The sequence below is a fragment of the Thalassophryne amazonica genome, chromosome 11 (assembly GCF_902500255.1).
Source record: "Thalassophryne amazonica chromosome 11, fThaAma1.1, whole genome shotgun sequence".
Lineage (NCBI taxonomy): Eukaryota > Metazoa > Chordata > Actinopteri > Batrachoidiformes > Batrachoididae > Thalassophryne > Thalassophryne amazonica.
The window spans coordinates 37,353,404-37,372,439 of record NC_047113.1 but is presented as its reverse complement, the minus strand read 5'-3'; the positions used below and the strand labels follow the sequence as shown (position 1 = coordinate 37,372,439).

The 19,036-nt window shown below is 41.2% G+C and overlaps 1 protein-coding gene across 2 annotated transcripts in view; it reads right to left on the bottom strand.

Moving 5' to 3' along the window:
• Nucleotides 1-19,036, bottom strand: part of ctbp1 (C-terminal binding protein 1) — a 107,398-nt gene that overhangs the window by 66,145 nt on the left and 22,217 nt on the right. Inside the window, exon 1 of one of the 2 annotated variants that reach the window (XM_034181207.1) lies at nucleotides 10,001-10,076. The exons of the other annotated variant lie outside the window; for it this stretch is intronic. The gene's annotated coding sequence lies outside the window, so the exon portion shown is untranslated. Of the gene's footprint in view, nucleotides 1-10,000; nucleotides 10,077-19,036 lie in introns of those variants that run through there. 2 annotated transcript variants of the gene reach the window in all.

The following is a 19,036-nucleotide window of genomic DNA, read 5'->3' as shown; positions in this document are numbered from 1 at the left end:
CAGGTGATTAGAGACCCTGCAAGGTTTATGACAAATGTGGGGGTGGAATCCATCATCTTAGCGGGGAAATTAGTGCAGAAAATCCACGATGGTGATAGTGCAGTTTATCTGCCAGGGAGGGAAATTCAATAAGTTGAGACTGTGGCCTGCTTCTGTAGACATGTCCATAAAAATCAGAGGGATATGCTTTGCAAACGTAATACCCATTACTACATTGTATGATGAAATTGAAGATGGCGCAGTGGTTGCTCCAGCAATAACAAAGATTTCGTGTCTGCGACCTACAATGTGCTTGGAATTTCTCAAACCCAAACCTACTTCTAGGCATCTTACAGTGAGGAAAATAAGTATTTGAACAACCTGCGGTTTTGCAAGTTCTCCCACTTAGAAATCATGGAGGGGTCTGAAATTTTCATCTTAGGTGCATGTCCACTGTGAGAGACATAATCTAAAAAAAAAAAATCTGGAAATCACAACGTATGATTTTTTAATAATTTATTTGTATGTTACTGCTGCAAATAAGTATTTGAACACTGACCACCATAATTTTTCTTTAAGAAGCCCTCTTATTCTGCACTCTTTACCTGTATTAATTGCACCTGTATGAACTTGTTACCTGTATAAAAGACACCTGTTCACACACTCAATCACACTCCAGGACACAACGGACAAAACTGTAGACCTGCACAAGGTTACACACTAAAACCATAGACTGTGCATTTAAATAAAATTTCTATGAAACATATTAAGCACATACAGTGAGGAAAATAAGTATTTCAACACCCTGTGATTTTGCAAGTTCTCCAACTTAGAAATCATGGAGGGGTCTGAAATTTTCATCTTAGGTGCATGTCTACTGTGAGAGACATAATCTGAAAAAAATCCAGAAATCACAATGTATGATTTTTTTAAATAATTTATTTGTATGTTACTGCTGCAAATAAGTATTTGAACACCTACCAACCAGCAAGAATTCTGGCTCTCACAGAGCTGTTAATTTTTCTTTAAGAAGCCCTCTTATTCTGCACTTTTTACCTGTATTAATTGCACCTGTTTGAACTTGTTACCAGTATAAAAGACACCTGTTCACACTCGATCACACTCCAACCTGTCCACCGTAGCCAAGACCAAAGAGCTGTCTAAGGACACACCAGGGACAAAACTGTAGACCTGCACAAGGCTGGGATGGACTACAGGACAACAGGCAAGCAGCTTGGTAGAAGACAACAACTGTTATGATTATTTATTAGAAAGGGGAAGAAACAAGATGACTCTCAGTCTCCCTCGGTCTGGGATTCCATGCAAGATCTCACTTTGTGGGGTAAGGATGATTCTGAGAAAGCTCAGAACTACACAGGAGGACCTGGTCAATGACCTGAAGAAAGCTGGGACCACAGTCACAAAGATTACATTAGTAACATGATGCTGTCATGGTTTAATATCCTGCAGGGCAGCAAGGTCCCCCTGCTCAAGCCAGCACATGTCTAGGCCCGTTTGAAGTTCACCAGTGACCATCTGGATGATCCAGAGGAGGCATGGGAGAAGGTTGTGGGGTCAGATGAGACCAAAATAGAGCTTTTTGGAATCAACTCCACTTGGCATGTTTAGAGGATGATAACAACCCCAAGAAAACCATTCCAACCATGAAGCATGGGGGTGGAAACATCAGACTCTGGGGGTGCTCTTCTGCAAAGGGGACAGGACGACTGCACCATATTGAAGGGAGGATGGATGGGATCATGTATTGCGAGATTTTGGCAAACAACCTCCTCCCCTCAGTAAGAGCATTGAAGATGGGTCATGGCTGGGTCTTCCAGCATGACAATGATCCCAAACACACAGCCAGGGCAACTAAGGAGGGGCTCCACAAGAAGCTTTTCAAGGTCCTGGAGTGGCCTGGCCAGTCTCCAGACCTGAACTCAATAGAAAATCTTTGGAGAGAGCGGAAAGTCCAAACCTGAAAGATTTGGAGAAGATCTGTATGGAGGAGTGGACCAAAATCCCTGCTGCAGTGCGTGAAAACTTGGTCAAGAACCACAGAAAACGTTTGACCTCTAATTCCAAACAAAGGCTACAGTACCAAACATTAACATTGATTTTCACAGGTGTTCAAATACTTATTTGCCGCAGTAACATACAAATAAAAATAAATAAATAAATAAATATAAAAAAAAAATATTGTGATTTCCGGAATTTTTTTTTTTAAGATTATGCCTCTCACAGTGGACATGCAGCTAAGATGAAAATTTCAGACCCCTCCATGATTTCTAAGTGGGAGAACTTGCAAAATCGCAAGGGTGTTCAAATACTTATTTTCCTCACTGTATATATGCTACTCTGGAACCACCCCTAAAACCAAATAGTTCAAATGTCAACCGCACTGACGTCCTTAGTCTGGGTCTCATTAACATAAGATCACTGTCCTAAAAATCATTGTTGATTAATGATCTCATTATTGATCAGCACTTACATATGATTGGGTTATGTGAAACCTGGCTGAAACCTACAGCTGTCCTCCCCTTAAATAAGGCCTGCCCACCAGCATATACATTTAGTCACGTCCCTCATGATGCAAAGCAAGGCGGGGGTGTTGGTCTTATTAATAAATCTAGGTTTAGCTTATTAGCTGTTGGGGGACACAAATATAACTCGTGTGAGCATCTGATTCTCCGCTCTGCTCAGGATATTACGCATTGCCAAGGTCAGAAGTATAAAAATCAGCCGTCCCATATTCTGAATTCTTAAGTCCTTTTCACACCGGGGCTGCTCCCAGTTGCGTCGTGCGTCATTATGACGCCACGTGGAAGCAACCAAGTGCCAAGACGATGCAGCTCAGCACCACAACAGCGTGAGGGGTGCAAACAAAAATTAAACATGTTTAATTTTTTTTTGCATCCCCTGTTCGATGCAGATTTAAGTGGTTTCAGTGCAAGTCAGAGCAACAAGACGGTACTCAGCGTGACTGGAAGCTACACAATCACAAGGCGACGTTACCCGGTCAACGCCAATTTATGATTCCTGCTGTGTTTCATTGTTCCTGAAGTATAAATCACTCAGGATTATTTTTATACCGTGTACTCAATGCAGTAAAAACTACAAGCTTAAAAAAAAAAAAAAACACAGCGGAAAAAAAATGCTGATTGGCACTATGAAGCAGCAGCTTCTCTCACAAATGTGTTTAAATAAAATACATAAAAGTCCTGCTCACAGACTGATTGCCAGAGACATCCAGTAAGAAGTCTAGACATCTCCAGTCCACTCACGGATGGTTCGTTCACGCGCGCACATGCAAACAATTAAAAGAAAAAAAAACTGTCTGCAGGCAATTAGTTCCTTTCTCTCCTCAAACTCTCTCATCACAGTTAAAAAAGGACAAAAAAAAAATAAGTCCTGCTCACAGACTGATTGCCAGAGACAGGACATGTCAACATCAAGTAGAACTCCAGACACCTCCACATTTGCTCACGGACGGTTCCTGCGCACGCGTGCATCTCGCGGTCAAAGTAGGAAAGATAAACTATAACAGAACTCAGAGAGCAGCCCTGCAGCTCAGCACAAGAACACATATAAAGTAGAAGAGAAGTCAGAGTGCACAGTGGAGAAATTTACAAGAGACAAAGTAAATAAACATAACCATACATAACCAAACAAAAATAATAAATATAAAGAAACACTAAACAGTTTATATATAAAAAAGAAAAAAAAACAGGGAAAAACGATGGAAAAAAAACACCCGAAAAAATAAGTTATTTAAAGTTAAGCTTTTGTGGTATCTGAAAAAAGCTGTAGCTTTATTTGGTAAAAATAAAAAAGACAACCATTTACAAATTCAAGCGTTCACTCAGATCAACTGTGCTAAAAGGCTAAGCTAATGTTAGCCGATCATTAAGCCTTCACAGCAGTTCAGTAAACGTCACGTTTTATTTTTACATTATTCTCACCTCAATAAAGATGCAGAACTAAACTCCGTTGGGCAAACTGGGACTTCGCATATATCCAAAAAGTGGGAGATTTCGGACTGAGTGGGTTTGCTCCATCACCCCGGCTGCCTGCCTCGCTCTGCCCAGGAATGATGTCTGAAGGAGGCTTCTCCGTGCGGATTGGCTCGCTGTCACGGTTCGATCGATATCCCACCAAGTCGTCAGTCCTCCCTCGGTCGGCGTCACTCCGAAAAGTAGCTGAAAAAAGCTTCTCCCAGCAGGGTGATGGGAGAATCGTTCTACTGCTGTTTTTTTAAAGCATTTTTGTGGTTCAGGCGATGCAAATTCAAGAAGGCGATCGCTGAACTTTTTTCAGGTTGTGGAAACAGCCAGAGTGTGACGTAGCAATCCCGCCCCCTTGCCGCTTCCGAAGCGACGCGTCTGACGTCATGCGTCTTGGGACACATTGACGGATTGGCCTGATGAAAGGCCCTTAAAACGTTTCACTCGATTATACGAATTTGGAGATCGTCTGATACAAATATCGATATCACGATCGAAATTCGGTTAATTGCACAGCCCTACTCGACGCACATTAGTGGAAATACCCTGGATCTGTTTCTTGCATGTGGTATTGCTGTCACGAATATTGAAATTATGCCTCTTACATCATCTGATCACTCACTTATTAAGTTTACAGTTTTGCTGCCATGTTTAGTGGAACAACAACCTTATATGGGTGATTCTTTAACTACGGGCACTATTGGCCTTGTAAATGTAATTTCCACCACACCATTGTCTTACAATATAAAGCGCCTTGGGGCAACTGTGTTGTGATTTGGCGCTATATACATGTGCTCTGATGTCACTGTTTATCTCCATAGAAACTACCCAAACAATCTTTCATACAAACTGTTTAAAGGGACATTACAGTGTTGTGGTGGAAATTACGGCAATAGTGTGGGACAACTACATTTTGTTTAAAAAAATCACAACAGTTGTATGACATTGAATACCCCAATTACGTTTTGATTATTTTACTGATATTTTATTCAGAGATATTTTAAAACATTAGAAAAAATGTTTCTTTACCATTCATTTTTATCATTGAAGATCAAAAGTCAGGGTGTGGGACAAGCACAAAACGGCAATATTTGCATATAATGATACTGAAAAAAGGTGAAAAAGTCATCATAGACTACTAGAACAAATTTCTTAACACACTTTCATTGTAAAGATAACTATAAAAGTATGAAATTTCCCCTTTTTTCTGTTTTTCATACAATATGATCAAAGGACATAATAAGTGCCCGTAGTCTAAGAATCACCCATATATCACTATGGCAATGCATCAACTCCTTAACTAAGACTGAACTCGAAGCAAGACTGCCTAATGTCTTAGCTTCACATTTGGCAAATACCCAATCAGTAGACAGTCTTGTGGATAGTTTAAACAAAGTGTTCAAAACTACACTCGACATGATTGCGCCACCTGTATTAAAACCGCGCTCCCCCAAATCACAGTCACCTTGGTTCAATGATTACCTGGGTGACCTCAAGCATAAGGCAAGAGGATGGCGTCGTTCAAAATTAGAAGTATCCCACCTTGCATGGCGTGATACTATCTTAGACTATAAGCATGCAATATTGGCTACAAAGCGGACCTATTACTCTGATTTGATCAACAAAAACAAGCATAACTCAAAGTTCTTGTTCAACACGGTGGCAACACTTATTCATGGACAACCACCTGCAGTTCGCTCTCCTTTTACAGCACAAGATTTCCTGGATTACTTTGAAAAGAAAATAGAAGACATTAGATTAAACATATCCCAGCATGCCTTAACCCAGCCACGACACCGTGCTATTGAGGTGGGCGCCATCACTGAGGTATTACCTAGATTTACAGAATTTGATAGTATCTCACTAGGCATGCTAACAAAACTCATAACGTCAACAAAAAGCACAACATGTTTATTTGATCCTATACCAACAAAACTGTTTAAGGACCTGTGGCCCACTCTTGGACCGACTGTGCGGGAAATTATTCATCTTTCTTTAACTTCTGAATCTGTTCCTAAATGTTTCAAATCTGCAGTGATTAAACCATTACTTAAGAAACCTAACTTTGACCCTAGTGTAATGAAATACTATCAGCCGATATCAAATCTATCATTTTGCTCTAAAATTCTGGAAAGTGGTGTCACGGCAGCTTGTGGACTATCTTACTGAGCATAATCTCTTTGAGCCACTGTAGTCTGCTTTTAGAAAATATCATTCCACAGAGACGGCTCTCACTAAAGTGGTGAATGATCTTCTGCTTACAATGAACTCGGACACCACTACGGTTCTGGTGCTGTTAGATCTTAGTGCTGCATTTGATACTGTGGATCATCATATTCTACTTGACAGACTGGAAAATCATTTTGGGATTACTGGGAGTGCCCTTGCATGGCTGATGTCATACTTGACCAGTCATTCTCACTGTATTTTGTACAGTAACACTACCTCAAACCTTAGTGATATGAAATTTGGGGCTCCACAGGCGTTTGCCTTAGGCACCCTGCTTTTCTCCCTTTATATCGCACCCCTTGGGCACATATTGCAGCGTTCTGGGATTACCTTTCACTGCTATGCTGATGATACTCAGTTATACATACCGATAACTGCTGGTAATCTCATTCACATAAAATCCTTAGAAGATCGCCTTGCATCAGTGAGAAGTTGGATGTCTAGAAACTTTTAAACTCTGATAAGACTGAAATGATGGTTCTTGGTCCAGTGAGATATCGGCATCAATTTGACCAGTTAACGCTTAGCCTAGGCTCGCGTGTCATACATCACACTGAAAAGTGAGGAACCTTGGGGTAATTTTTGATCCTACATTGTCCTTTGACCTCCACATTAGAAATATTATGAGGACTGCTTTCTTCCACCTGCAAAATGTAGCTAAGATTCATCCCATCCTGTCTTTCTGATGCCTGATTCTGTTTTTATCTCTCTGTTTAAGGTGCAGCTCCATCCAGAGATGGGAGTTGTATTTGTGCTGGAGACCCTCCTGTCCTGTGCACCAACAGCATTTTCTGTATATTCGCTTTGTGAATTGTTCTGTAATTTATGTCTGTAGCATGGCCCAAGCAGAGGGTCACCCCTTTGAGTCTAGTTTGCTTGAGGTTTCTTCCTCAGAGGGAGTTCTTCGTAACCACTGTTACTCTGGGGGTTGGCAAGGTTAGACATTACTTGTGTGAAGCGCCTTGAGGCAACTCCGGCGCTATATAAATGAAATTAAATTGAAAAATTGAAAGTGAATTTCATTGTGTGCTGCCTAAAAAAAAGCGAAAATTAAAAAGCGAAACACTCATTGCGAGTCTAAGCAAAACACAGAACAAAGAGTGGACTTCTTCCAGACTGTTTGTCAGTGTGGCCGGGACGGAGCTGTGTGAGGGCAGTGCTGAGCCGCTCACACCAGGCAGAGATAGGCAGCAGCCGGCCCCCATGCATAGAGCGGCCAGAGGACGAAACAGTGTTTTTTTTTTTGTTTGTTTTTTTAAACAAACACTGCTTCGCTTTAAATGCACAGTAAGCTATTTCAGATAATCAGCGTGGACCATCTTTCTCCTAAAAGGCTTTATTTCACTCTGTCGCGTTGGAAAGCTGTAGCTTTTGTGCTAATTTAATTACCACTTGATCTAGTCTTCTTCTGTTTGTTTTCTGGGGACATTAGTGCCACACACAGGCCTGAATGGCGGCATGACGCGGAGTAATGAGACACGCTTCGGTTCAGGAGTTCCCTTCCACAGTTTGCAGCTAGCAAGCAGGCGAGCATCAAGCAACACTGTCGCTGACCAACTTTTCATCACAAAACATGTCCGCTGTGTGGAAATATTTTATACTAAAAACACAGCAAAGCAAGACAGCAACGTACAATGTTTGCAAAGCCGTTGTACTTGGAGGCGGAAGCTCCGTCATGACCTACGACACAGTGAACTTAATCCAACATTTGAAAAAGCACCACATTAAAGAGCACAAGGATTTTTAACCAGGGGCAGAAAAACAAAAGGAAGTGTGCTGCGATTTACCCAGACAGACTCCAAATATGAGTAAATTAAGTGGTTTTATTTATTTTTTGGTGGTTTCTTTTGGCATTTTGAAAATGCGCTCCTACCTTAAAACAGTATATGTACTCAGGCGGGTGTGCCATTTGGTGTTCAAGAGATGAAACTTCAGCCACTGTACATATGTGCATAAACATGTATACCATTAATGAGATTGATTTTGTCCTTTTACATTTGTGTGTTTCAGCATTCTAAAGACCTAATTTCTTCTATAAAGTGTAAGCTTTTATTTTCAAGACCTGCCATTTCTCTTTTCTCCACTTCAAAAGAAATCCAACTTATTAACTGAAATTATGTAAACTGGGCTTATCTGATTATCAAATGTCAGAAGTGCATGTAAACGCGAGAGATTATATTATTAGTCATCTGATTATAACGGTGATGCAATTGTGCTCTGCTATGGGAACCTCAACTCAACGAGGGAGCTCATCCCCCGTAATCTGGCTGTGTGTGTGTGTGTGTGTGTGTGTGTGTGTGTGCGTGCGTGCGTGCGTGGGGGGGGGGGGGGGGGGGCGGCGGCGGGCAAGCGCACCTTGGTCTCCTGTCAGGGCGTTGCCTCAGCGGCCCCCCAATCCGTAGCCCCTGAAAGTGATTTTTCCATCCCGCTACAGAGCTCAAAAAATCCTGGTGAGAACCCTGTTACCGTCAGGGCCTTGCCATGCAAATGAACTGGCAAGCAAAATTTGAGTATTTTCCATCTTTTAAATCAAATGTAACTTGGCTTTTTGGGGGGAGGGGGGGGGGGGGAGATAGTACTTTAGCTTTATATAGTGGCTATCAATTTTCCAGTGACAAAAAACATTATCGCCTGTGAATTTAATTCTGCTGGCAATGGCAGTGTTTATTGTGCAGTTTTTCAATCTTCATTGGGTTGGGCTTGTTTATATGACATAGGTTATATTTTTCATTCAGGTGTGAAAATGTAATTGATTATATGACCAATATAAATATAGTCATGTCACAACAGCTGGTAAAGTAGATTCACAATTATTGTTCTGCCAGCAGGAAAGACAAAGTCCCTTAGTTCTACGAGTAGGCTGTTGCTGTTGATAAAGTAGTGTATGGAAACCTCCAACTTCAACCACTATAGCACTAATTATTATTTCAACTGGCCAAGCTCACAGTTGATGGGCAGTCCTAACTTTTGAGCTTGAAATTCATCAATTGCCTCCTGTACACCTTTGACGCCATTATGTCCCGCTTTATCTTGCGATAATCACAGCAATTTCTTATTGGATGGTGTACAATCTCTGTATTTGTTATTAGATGCCTTTATTGGTAAAGCAATACAGTACCTAAGGGCAATACCCCACCAAACGTCATGCATATTACCAACTAATGCAAACTTGCGACACGTTAATGCTGTTTCACGGTAAAAAAAAAAAAAAAAAAAAAAAAAAACTGAAAGCAGCACGTAAAGAGGAAAACGCATTTCATACTAACAATGCTACCTAGCCTGCTAGTCAGCAATAACGACAGGTTCGCGAACATTTAACAAAACCTCATACAAAAACAGTGTAATTAGCTCGCCGGGTGATTAATAGTTCTCACTCAGTGTGTAATTATTAGGAGTTGTTTAGCCAACAACTTTAACAGCGGCCGTAGCTAAAGCTAACTACATAACCTGTCGAATAGCAAGCCAACCCAAACAGAAACACTGGGAGGGACTTTCGTGGCTTATTTTAATTTAAAACTATCATTTTTTTTTTAAACTCCCGAACACACAGAACACAGTGCCAGCTAAAATAAAAAAAGTTACTAATGTGAGCAGGCGTGCAGCATTGCTAATACCAGCTAGCGCCGTTATCTAATGTGTGGCTGCGCGTGCAAGAGATGGAGCTCGATTTGTTATGTGCCAAACTAACTAACTCAAGCGCCAGTCAATACCTATAATGTTGAATTTAAGTATGGCTACTTTATTACTCTCCTACTAACCACACTCTACCAAAACAGTTGATTATTTACCCGGAATAAACTCTTCGCGGAGTGCTGTGCGTGCGTCGATGCGTTCCCTCTCTCCTGATCACCATGAAATTAGACAAAAGAGGAAGTACCTTGTTGGTGGGGGTCAAATCGTCTGTGGAAGAAGTTCTGGTTAACCGCGACCGCCCCCTGTCTCCGTGGCAGACTTAAAAAATGTATCTATTGATTAAAATTTAATAATCAAGGACAAAGGAAAAAAGGCCACAGTGTTATCAGTAACTATATTTAATTGTAGATTCAGTTTGAAGGGGCTCAGGGTCTCATCACTGCTTTTTGCAGATGATGTGGTCCTATTGGCTTCATCGGCCGGTGACCTCCAGCACTCACTGGATCGGTTCACAGCCAAGTGTGAAGCAGCTGGGATGAGGATCAGCACCTCTAAATCTGAGGTGCTGATCAATAGTCAGTTTGGCACATAACAAAGGATCAGCACCTCTAAATCTGAGACCATGGTTCTCAGCAGGAAACCGATGGATTGCCTACTCCGGGTAGGGAATGAGGACTTGCCCCAAGTGAAGGAGTTCAAGTATCTCGTCTTGTTCACGAGTGAGAGGACAATGGAGTGCGAGATTGGCCGGAGAATCGGCGCAGCAGGGGCGGTGTTGCATTCGCTCGACCGTACTGTTGTGACAAAAAGGGAGCTGAGCCAAAAGGTGAAGCTCTCAATCTACTGGTCAATCTTCATTCCTGCTCTCATCTATGGTCATGAGGGTTGGGTCATGACCAAAAGAACTAGGTCACAGGTACAAGCGGCCAAAATGGGCTTCCTTAGGAGGCTTGCTGGTGTCTCCCTTAGAGATAGGGTGAGAAGTTCGGTCATCCGTGGGGAGCTCGGAGTAGAACCACTGCTCCTTCGCATTGAAAGGAGCCATCTGAGGTGGTTTGGGCATCTAGCAAGGATGCCTCCTGGGCGCCTTCCTAGGAAGGTGTTCCAGGCACCTCCACCTGGGAGGAGGCCCTGGGGAAGACCCAGGACTATGTGGAGAGATTATATCTCCAAGAGGTGCTGGAAAAAAAATGGATTAATGTCCGAATCGCGATTCTTATTTATTAAGATTGTGAATCAATCCAAAATGTCCAAGAATCGATTTTTAAAAAGCCTTTTTTTATTATTATTTTCTTGCTTACTTGCTGCATGTACTGTTTGTCAGGCAATGGCTTCCGTACTACAGTGTCCCCGCGAGGGGAGGGTGCAGTGTGCTTCAAACATTCGTGAGCTGCAGCTTAGCATGGCGGACAAAGAGCTAATTCAGCCAGCACCGTCTTTGCTGAAGGCAAATAGGGCGCAATTTGGATTTTATTATTTGCTGCGTAAGAATGAGCTTGACATGACTTATGCAGTGTGCAAAAATCTGCAAAATGAAAGTCAAGTACTTCAGAAACATTTCAAATCCGCAAGCCCTCATACTACGCCATCACCTGGAGCTAAAATAAGTGGAGCAGTGGTCTCTGCCAACTACTGACCAGTGCACACTCCATCACTTCGCTAAACTGCCAGCCAACTCTGAACGAGCAAAGCAGATAACTAAATTTACATCTTTAGAATCACTTGATTAACCTCGTAAAGCTGCATTTTCTTAAACATAAACATTTTTTAAGTAATATAACTATTTCTCAGAGCTATTTGAATCGAAAATCGATTCTGAATCAAATCGTCACCCCAAGAATCGGAATCGAATTGAATCGTGAGTTGTTGTACGATTCACATCCCTAATATCTCCACACTGGCCTGGGAACACCTTGGGATCCCCCAGTCAGAGGTGGTCGGTGTGGCACGGGAGAGGGAAGTCTGGGGTTCCCTGCTAGAGCTGTTGCCCCCTCGACCTGATCTCGGATAAGTAGTTGAAGATGAGTGAGTGAGTGTGTGTACAAAATAATTGCAATTGTAATTCTGCACCCTGGTTGCTACCTCAGTTCAAAATTAAAATAAAATTCTAGAATTGAATTGAAATTCAAGTCATTTTTAATTCTGCATAACCCAAGGAAACAACATTTACAGCCTCACGTCTTGACAGCATAACCATCTGTCTGCCACAGCCAGGTGAAACGTGAGCATCTTGTTTGCATTCTCCAGCCAATGGGGTCCTCAACAGGGGCACCAGTGTGTTGGATCACACCTAGAGAAGCATGACGTAGCTAAAATGTTGTAGCTGAAATTCCTTCACAATGTAAGTAATACTCATCATCTGTAACTGCCTTATGTCACTGGTTAGTGTCCAAGTCTCACAACCATAAGCAAAGAAAGGAAGTTAGCCTTATAAAACAGAGCCATAGTTCACTTTGCATATAAATTCTCTCAGTGAAAGGGTCTGGTCCACCATCCACCCCACACAAGACCGTTTCATCTCGGCCAAAAACAGGCAGTGCCAATGACAACCGTTCATCTTTATGCAATGACTCATTGAGGAGCACCAAAGACCTACTGTGTAGCTGGTGGCCATATTAGTGGAGCAGATAAGTATGAGTTTTGGCCAGAATTGTTCACTTGGTGATACAAGCATCAGATTTGGCATGAATGTTATTCTTAACTCAGTGTTTGAGAAAAAAAGTGCTGCTGGCCACTTGAAAATCCAATATGTCAGCCAGTTAGGGGTCAATGAAGAATTACACAGGGGTCAAAATTAAAAGATGCTCTAATCATATTGAAAACTACACCACATTATTTGCTTGATCATCAAGATTCCAAAAAGGTATAGTTTGGACTATCTATGATTGAATGTTATGGAGTTATGAGGTTAAAAACAGCAAAAATGGTGACAAAGGTCAGTTTCACTTTGTACAGTGGTCAAAAGTTAAAATATGGTTTTAAAAAGGAATAGTTTGCACCATGTGTCATGCTCAGTTGTCATGTTACAGGGTGACATATGTCACATGCCATTGAATCCAATGGACATCGACATTGTTTGACCTTTACTTTGCAAGGCAGCATTCAACACAGTCAAAATTATTCAATTTATTAATCCTATTAGTTCAACCAATAATTTTCACCACTTTTTACCAAAATTGGAGCAACTTTAACTTTTGACTCCTGTACAAACCTTTGTCACCATTCTTAATGTTTTACCCCATAACTCCATAACATTCAGTCATAGATAGTCCAAACTATACCTTTTTGGAATTTTTGTGGTCAGACAAATAATGTGGTATATTTTCCAATATGACTGGAGCATTTTTAAATTTTGACCCCTGTGTAATTCTTCATTGACCCCTACCTGGCCGCCATATTGGTTTTTCAAGTGCCTAGCACTTTTTACTCAAACACTGATTTATGAAGAACATTCATGCCAAATCTGATGCTTGTATCACCATGTGAAGGATTGTTTCAGTTATCTGCTGCACTATATGGAGTGCTTATTTAAAACAGCTCTCGCTTCTGATTTGAACAACCTGGCCAACATCAAGTCTGCAAGAAAAATAGTGAACAGATCTGAAAGCCTTCCTTTGTAAGAAACTGTTTGTCTTACTCCCAACTACACGCTTGTTGACACTAGTCTGGTTCTTGGCTGTTCTGCTGACATCACAATGTCCCATTGCTCTGATTGGTTGTGTGTCAATCCAATAGTGTCCAGATGCAATTTTCTCTGCGTCTGATGGTACTGCCCCTTGGAATGAAATGAGTAGTTCTCAAATTGAAAATTAGCCTAAGCACCAGGACTCTTAAGACCTGGATGTTTATTCTCTTGCAAAGGTATCAACATCACCAAACATGTCAGTCCAACAATGATTTCATTTCTCCTGCAGCTTTTCCCAGGCGGAGCAAAGGCAGAGAACCCAGAGACATGAATGTTACTGCCAAGATAACTGAATCTTTGTGCAAGCTCCACACTTTCATAGCATATAGATACATGGCTGATGGCTGAGTCCAGGAAGTTATTGTCATCTTGAATCTCACTTTTTATCCAGACCCATCATAAATCCAGAGACTTCAACTCATCACTCAGCTTCTCAAGTGCTGCAATCAGTCCATCCATTGATTTCACAATGATCACAGCATTGTCTGCAAAGTCAACGTCAGTAAATATTTCCTTGTCACAAAGTTACAGAAGCTGCTGGCTTTCATAATTCTACCCCAACACCAAGTCCATGTAACCACTCAACAACGTATGAACTAGAACATATCCCTGATGAACTCGAGTATTCACAGGAAGAAGTCAAAGATTCTGCTCCCGATCCACACGTGACTTGGATATGATGTTCAGAAACCTGATGGGAGTCCCACACATTTTCCAGGATGACCCAGCATAACCCAGTCAACTGAGTCAAAGGCTTTTTCAAGAATTTATGATTTACAACTTTAGTATTTTTTCCTGATTTTATCATTTAAGAATAATTAAAAACTGCTAAATAGTTAATATTTATGAATACATACAAGTAAAATGAATGACTTTTCATGCTTAACATTTACTATTAGGTGGTAAATCTACTGTACATAAATTAATTTCAGTGGTCTTCCATGACTTCCAAGAATATTGATTGTATACAATAATTACTGAATGATGACTGACACACTGTTATGCTGTTTTGGCTCTGCTCTGCTTCCCTCCTGTCTCTCCAGGTGCCGTGTCATCAAGCTGATTGGGAACACCTGTCAGCATTCATCATCATCAGTATTTAAACCCTAGTTCTAGCTGTGTGGTATCCTGGCCTCTGTTTCTCCTGTGTGATTTTTGGCTCATGGTTTTCCCCCAGGGTTTCTAACATATTCTGTCCTGTGTTTTCAGTAACCTCAGCTCCATTCAGCTCTGACGCGGCTGCCTGGTCCTGGCTCCAAGCAGGTTTGGGAACTCTGCTTCAAATTTGGGTCCGGTTGTTGTCTCCTCCTCCTGGTGCCTCGCTTCACGGATTTCTACATTTGTCACATTTCACTTCTTGTTCAATACATTTTTATTCCTTTTACCTCTGGTTGTTGGCTCCCTGCAAATTGAGTCCCAAACTCTTCTCTCGTTTGAACCGTAACACAAACACCCTTGTACAACAAGCAGCTCACCCACAAAAACCCAAGCCTTTTCTTTTGTTTTTTATTTATTCACATATTCAATTTGAAATTTAAGAGGTTTCCAATTTCAAAAAGTATTACAGTTCTTCAATATCCCTCATAATTTTAGGCCATTTAAAGGTTTTACACAGTACTCTATACCAGTGATTCTCAACCGGGGTGCCGCGGCACCCTAGGGTGCCGTGATCGATCGTCAGGGGTGCCGTGGGTATTTTTCATATTCGCGATTACCGTGAATTATTTATTTTATCCACAAAGCATAAAACGACTCAGAATCTGACGTCATTGTGCTGCAGCCTCGCTCTCGTCTTAAGGCGGGACAATAACAAGGAGGCTGACGGCCGATTAAAACAGTACCGTCTCCTTCAAAAGCCGTCTAAAATGCGGAGCTGTCGGTGTGTGTGTGTCTGTGCCTGTGTGTGCACGCGCGCGGAGGCTGCAGACTGCGAGGGAGGGGAGGGGGTGGGTGAGGGAGGGGAGGGGAGGGGGTGGGTGAGGGAGATTCCTGAATGCAGGTGCGACACGTTCAGTGCGCAGCGAGCGCGGAGCAGAGAGAGGATTTTAAATGGAGTGAACATGTTAACAAAACGAAAACGTGAAGCTTTTACTTCTCTCTGAACTTTCTCTAAAGGTGTGATTCTGCCGTTACCGTCCTGTTCACACCATGTGCGCGTCGTATGCTGAATTTATGAGATCATGAGATGAAATAAACGGTCAAATAGCTTTAAAAACATATTTAAAAAATGAGAATATATGAATGAACTGAGATACACACACACACAAAAAAATGTTCAGACGCACAGATCACAAAAAGCAGGTGAGAACTCTGAACTTTAACAGCTGTTACTTTCCAAAGGTATTTATTTGTTCAGTCTTGAGCTTAATGTAGTGTTTAAGCACAAAACGTGACTGATGAGGAGAAACAATTTCAGAAATGCAACAGAAACAACCACAAATCAGAAACAGTTGGGACTGTATGTAAAATGAAGATAAAAATAAAAATGTTGCACCATTCCCAGTTTCTCCACTCACAGAAGCCAAACGTTCTTCCAGAGTTGTGTAATTATACTACAATAGTAGAATATAAAGAAGGGGAAAAAAAGAAAAAAAAAATAGACAATATATTCGTCAATCGCAATTATATGTCTGACAATTAATCGTCTCCAGAAATTTCTAATCGTGACAGCCCTACTTGAGATCAGAGCGCAAAATGCTTGAGGATTTTCGAAATGCGATGTTTTCTGTATCGATTTTCTATTGCGATAATTGGGTTTTGCGCAAAACCAGAGGCAATAGCATTATAATATTATTTTAGTTGGTGGTGTGCTGCAGGATTTTGTAAATATAAAAAGGGTGCCGCGACTCAAAAAAGGTTGAGAAACACTGCTCTATACACTTGGTCAGTGAAGTTACATAAATGGAAACATCAAATTATCATCATAAAAATTCTGTTTGCAGCACTTTAACCATTTTCAAAATCAGAACTATCTGAACTTAAGTCTACAGTTATTACTAGTTTTACATACATAGGCACATGAGTTTAAAGCACAAATCAACTTCACCCCCAGTAAAAAAAATTCCCAGAGAGGAATAACAGATTACTTCACACACATTTATTCCAGTGGTACCCAAGAATTCTACAAAGAGACCCAGTACCAAAGATGAGTCGTCGATTTAGTTTGTTGTTAGCATCCAAGTCTCACAACCGCACACACGACATGAAGCACCAGCATCCTAAAAACCTGGAGCTTCATTCTCTTGCAACAGTATCCGACTCACCAAACACCTCTATCCAGTGAGCCTGTGACTCAATAAACTGTTCCCAGGTGTGTCTCAGCCTCAAATGCAGAGGACCCAGAGACATGAATGTCACTGCGTAGACAAGTGAATGTCTCTACAAGTTTGACACTTGCACCACATACAGATAGACTTCTGGTGGCTGAGTCCGGCAAGTCCTTAAAAGCCTGGGTCGTATTCACAAAGCATCTCAGAGAGCTCCCAACTTAGCCGAAAAATTCCTAGCAAGGAATCTTGGCCTAAGAGTGATCCAGGAAGTGTCTGAGAGCAATTCTGAGCAAGGAGTGGACAGAAACCTTTATCTTTGTGAGGAGGCAGGGTTGGTCCCAGTTGCTAGGTATGACACAGTCTTCTAAGGGCTGTGATTGGTTGTCACAAAAAGGAAAAGAGAAAAAAAATGCACTCATGCTCCGAGTTATGAATGGACAGTGAAATCAAATGATCATATAACCTGAACTGCATTAAGAAATGTGTAGTGGTGAAAATAATTTAACGTCATGATGAAACTCAGCAAAATTAAATGAACTGTTACACAGCTTCAAAATGTTTGAAAGTACCTCATTCACATGCAGATTATTAAACTGATTAACTTATTATGTTTACTGTCCATGCTGATAATTGCACATAATGGAATTATTGGGCCACAATGGAAACAAGTGCATACATCAGTTTTTTTGTGTTGCCCTGTATGTTAATGTATTTTAGTTTTTACATTTTTATACGTATCAAATCAAATCAAATCAAATCACAAGCGACAACTGTGACAAGCACTGGTACGTGCTGCAATCCAAAGTGAGAGCGGAGATTGCAGCACACAAGTGGAGTACTTCTCAAACAGGTGAGTTTAGGCTGTGGCTGCTGGTATAGTTTACTTTCATATTGATAATTGTAAGAATGTCATAGATTTTACGTGCAATTTACATTTTTCCTGTAGCCAGGTATCGCAATGTTGTGATGACCTTCGTCTCAGGTTTATAATATTTCTACACTGGGTGGGAAAGGTAAGCTCATTCCTGTTGAGGTCAACCACAAACATTATCCCTGCACCATCAAGTCGGTAGTGTGTTACTGAATCACTGTCATTCAACATACAGAGAACATCTCTCCTTCCTCTCTGTCTTTCAACCATCTTGTCTGTTTAAGACACTTTTAGACTTCTTAAAAGTCCTCCTCCCTACTCTTAACAGTTTGGCACCTTAGGAGCTCTCTTAATGCCAAAGATGCTTTGTGAATAACTTTTATCTTACCAAGGGAAAATTCTAAGAAATGTCTAAGAATTTGAGGAATTCTAAGCGATAAAGAGAATGACGTCACTAAGAGCTACTTTTAGCCTTTATGAAAACTGACCCTGGATCTTAGTCTGGATCCAGAAAAAACGCAAATTCAGACACTCTGATTCCTCACTCAGCTTCTCAAGAGCTACGTTTAGGGTATCCATTGATCCTGCAAAAATCAAGGCGTCATCTGTGAAGTCAGTGTTCATAAGCCTTTCTTTGCCCACAAAGATACATACGCTGCTCTATACCACAACCCTACCTAACACCCAGTCTCTTGCAGAGGTAAAATTAAATATTAACTCTGCTGTTTTACTACTTGAAGAAAAATAACCCATCCGATATGACAAAAGGTATCATGTAAATTTACTCAATCATTTTCTGATCCTGCTTATTCCTGATGATGGTCACAGTGGGGAGAGGGAGACTGGAGCCACTACTAGCAGTCATTGGGCAAAAGGTGGGGTACTCTCTTGATAGGATGCCGGTCTATTGCAGCAGAGAAACCTGAGTACCTGGAGGAAACTCATGCAAACACGGGGAGAACATGCAAACTCCACAGAGAAAGGACCACATAGGAAGCGAACCTGGGACCTGCTCATTGGACGGCAACACTGGTAACCATTAAACTGCTGTTCCATTCACGTAGATATATAAATACAGAATTTTAAGCCAGTTCAGGGTAAATAAAATGTTTTCTGACTAGGGTTGGGTATCGAAAACTGGTTCAAGAATTGTTAAAAAATTGTTCGATCCACTGACATAAATAGCCTTTTTGCTTAACGATTCCTTTATCGTCCTTCAATTCACATGACGCCGGAGCAGCCGTTGGTTTTGAGGGCGTTTATCAGGAAAATCATCATTTATCTACATTGACAATCAACTGCTTTTGCTTCGACTCTGCTTCAAGCTTGAAGCAACAAAGCAGCGCTTTGACACACTGCTTTGTTG